The 3,719-nt window shown below is 35.8% G+C and overlaps 1 pseudogene; it reads right to left on the bottom strand.

The window, feature by feature from the left end:
* Positions 1–295: 295 nt before the first annotated feature.
* On the bottom strand, positions 296–777 carry LOC116623159 (annotated as a pseudogene).
* Between the last annotated feature and the right edge of the window lie 2,942 nt (positions 778–3,719).

Raw genomic sequence — 3,719 nt, forward strand, 5'->3', positions numbered from 1 at the left:
TTCTATTCTTGATAATAGCTATTCTAACAGGTATGAGGTGATATCTCATTGTGGTTTTGATTTTTTTGTTGTTGTTGTTGATTGTTTTGTTGTTTAGTTTTAATTTCATAATCATAAATTTAACTCTGCAATCCAGCTAGACTTGGACAGGAATAAATAAAATATGGAATCCAAAGAACTGCAGTGAAAGCACAAAGATTATAGGATATTTCAAGCAGATGGGGGTGAAGGAGGGCTCACCTGAGCTATGGAAGGAATGGTCTGGTAGTTAAGGTAAAACACCAAGTCAAATTTATTATATTTGTCCACAGTGAGCAATGGTGATCTTGCTAGTCTTGCCATTTGTGGTCTCAATGCACTCCATGGCTTCCACAATATTCATGCCTTCTTTCACCTTGCCAAGATCACATGCTTGCCATCCAACCACTCAGTCTTGGCAGTGCAGATGAAAAACTGGAAACCATTTGTATTGGGTCCAGCATTTGCCATGGACAAGATGCCAGGACTCATTTGCTTCAGGATCAAGTTCTCATCATAAAATTTCTCCCCACATATGGGGAGTGCCATTAGGGTGTGTGAAGTCACACCCTGGCACATAAATCCTGAAATAACTCTGTGAAAGCAGGAATGTTTATAACCAAATCCTTTCTCCCCAGTGGTCAGAGCATGAATGTTTTCTGCTGTCTTTGGAATTTTGTCTGCAAATAGCTCAAAGGAGACACAGCCCAAAGGCTCACCACCCAGGGGAGTGTCAAACAACAAGGTGGGGTTGTCCATGGCTGGGTGGTGCAGACAGTTCCAGGGTGGTGGGTGACTGCAAGGTCTCACTGTAGTTTTGATTTGCATTTCCCTGATGATTAGTGATATTGAACAACTTTTCATGTACCTGTTGGTCATTTTTATGTCCTTCTTGGAAAAATGTCTACTTAGTTCTTCTGCCCCATTTTTTTAATTGGATTGCTTGTTTTTTGTTAGATTGTATGAGTTCTTTATATGGATTGCAAAAATTTATCCCATTCTGTAGGTTGTCTTATTGTTTTATTTTTAATTGTTTCTTTTGTTGTGCAGAAGCTTTTGACTTTTACATAGTCCCATTTTTTGATTTTACAATTTATTGGTATGGAAGAATTCATGTGATTTTTTTACTTAAGGCTTTGTTAACCAAGAATTAAAAAAAAAAAAAGCAAAACAAAGAATTTGCAAAAATGTACATAAGTTATGCAAAATTTGACTAACATAGATTTGAATCAATAGTCAATTGTATATGAATACATGACCAATTTCAAATTTTTAATTTTTTAAATTTTTTATTTAAATTCAATTTAGTTAGCATATGCTGTATTATTAGTTTCATAGATAGAAGTTAGTGGTTCATCAGTTGCATATAACACACAGTGATGATTACACTGAGTGTCCTCCTTAATGCTCATCACCCAATTACCCCATTCCCTGACCTACCTCCCCTCCAGCAACCTTCAGTTTATTCCCTATAGTTAAGAGTCTCTTATGGTTTTCTTCCCTCTGTTTTTATCTTATTTTATTTTTCTTTCACTTATGTTCATCTGTTTTGTTTCTTAAATTCCACATATGAATGAAATCATATGGTATTTTTCTTTCTCTTACTGATTTATTTCACTTAGCATAATACCCTCTAGTTCCATCCACATCACTCCAAATGGCAAGATTTCATTCTTTTTATGATTGAATAATATTCCATTGTATATATATATACCACATCTTCTTTATCTATTCATCTGTGGATGGACATCTAGGCTCTTTCCATAGTTTGGCTATTGTGGACATTGCTGCTATAAATATTTTGGGTGCATGTGTCTGTTTGAATCACTACATTTGTACCCTTTGGATAAATACCTAGTAGTATAATTGCTGGGTTGTAGGGAAGTTCTATTTTTAACTTTTTGAGTAACCTCCATACTGTTTTCCAGACTTGCTGCTCCAGTTTGCATTCCCATCAACAGTGTAAGAGGGTTCCCCTTTCTCTGCATCCTCTCAAAAGTTGTCATGTTCTTGAGTTGTTCATTTTAGCCTTTCTGACCAGTGTGAGATGATATCTCATCATGGTTTTGATTTGTATTTCCTTGATGCTGAGTGATGGGCAATTTTTTCATGTGTCTATTAGCCATTTGTATGTCTTTTTTTGAGAAATGTCTGTTCATGTCTTCTGCCCATTTCTTGACTGCATTTTTGTTGTTGTTGTTGTTTTTTGGGTGTTGAGGGTAATAAGTTCATTATAGGTTTTGGATACTAGCCCTTTATCAGAAAAGACATTTGCAAATATCTTCTTCCATTCTGTAGGTTGCTTTTTAGTTTTGTTGAACACTTCCTTTGCTGTAAAGAAGGTTTTTATCCTGAGGAAGTCCCAATGGCTCATTTTTGCTTTTGTTTCCCTTGTCTTTTGAGATGTGTCTAGCAAGAAATTACTGCAGCTGAGGTCAAAGAAGTTGTTACCTGTGTTCTCCTCTAAGATTTTGATGGATTACTGTCTCACGTTTAGGTCTTTCCTCCATTTTGAGTTTTATTTTGTGTATGATGTAAGAAAGTGGTCCAGTTTCATTCTTCTGCATGTGGCTGTCTAATTTTTCCAACACCATTTGTTGAAGAGAGTATCTTTTTTTCCACTGGGTATTCTTTCTTGTTTTGTGTAAGATTAGTTGACCATATAGTTGTGGTTCCATTTCTGGGTTTTCTATTCTGCTATTCCAATACATGAACATGGAATGTTTTCCCATCTTTTTGTGTCTTCCTCAATTTTTTCATAAGTGTTCTATAGTTTTCAGAGTATAGATCCTTTACCTCTTTGGTTAGGTTTATTCCTAGGTATCTTATGTTTTTTAGTGCAATTGTAAATGGGATCAATTCCTTGATTTCTCTTTCTTCTGCTTCATTGTTAGTGTATAGAAATTCAACTGACTTCTGTACATTGATTTTATATCCTGTGACTCTGCTGAATTTCTATATCACTTCTGGCAACTAGTTGGTGGAGTCTTTTGAGTTTTCTACATAGAATATCATGTCATCTGTGAAGAGTGAAAGTTTGTATTCTTCTTTGCCGATTTAGATGCCTTTAATCTCTTTTTGTTGTCTAATTGCTGAGGCTAGGACTTCCAGCATTATGTGGAACAACAGTGGTAAGTGTGGACATCCCTGTGGAGTTCTAGACCTTAGGGGAAAAGCTCTCAGTTTTTCCCCATTAAGGATGATATTTGCTGTGGAACTTTTGTATATGACTTTTATCATATTGAGGTATGTTCTCTCTATCCCTACACAGTAGAGGGTTTTTATCAAGAAGGGATGCTGTATTTTGTCAAATGCTTTTTTCTGCATCTATTGAGAGGACCATAGGGTTCTTGACCTTTCTTTTATTAATATGGTATATCACATTGATTTGCTGATGTTGAACCACTCTTGCAGCCCAGGAATAAATCTTACTTGGTCATGGTAAATAATCCTTTTAATGTACTCTTTTATCCTATTAGCTAGTATTTTGGAGAGAATTTTTGCTTCCATATTCATCAGGGATTTGGGGGTGTAGTTCTCCTTTTCAGTGGGGTGTTTGGTTTTGAGATCAAGGTGACACTGGCCTGATAGAAGGAGTTTGGAAGTTTTTCTTCCATTTCTATTTTTGGAACATTTTCAGAAAAATAGGTACTAGTTCTTCTTTAAATGTTTGGTAGAATTCCACTGAGAAGCCATCCAAC

This window comes from Phoca vitulina, unplaced genomic scaffold (assembly GCF_004348235.1).
Source record: "Phoca vitulina isolate PV1807 unplaced genomic scaffold, GSC_HSeal_1.0 scaffold57, whole genome shotgun sequence".
In the NCBI taxonomy this organism is placed as follows: Eukaryota; Metazoa; Chordata; class Mammalia; order Carnivora; family Phocidae; genus Phoca; species Phoca vitulina.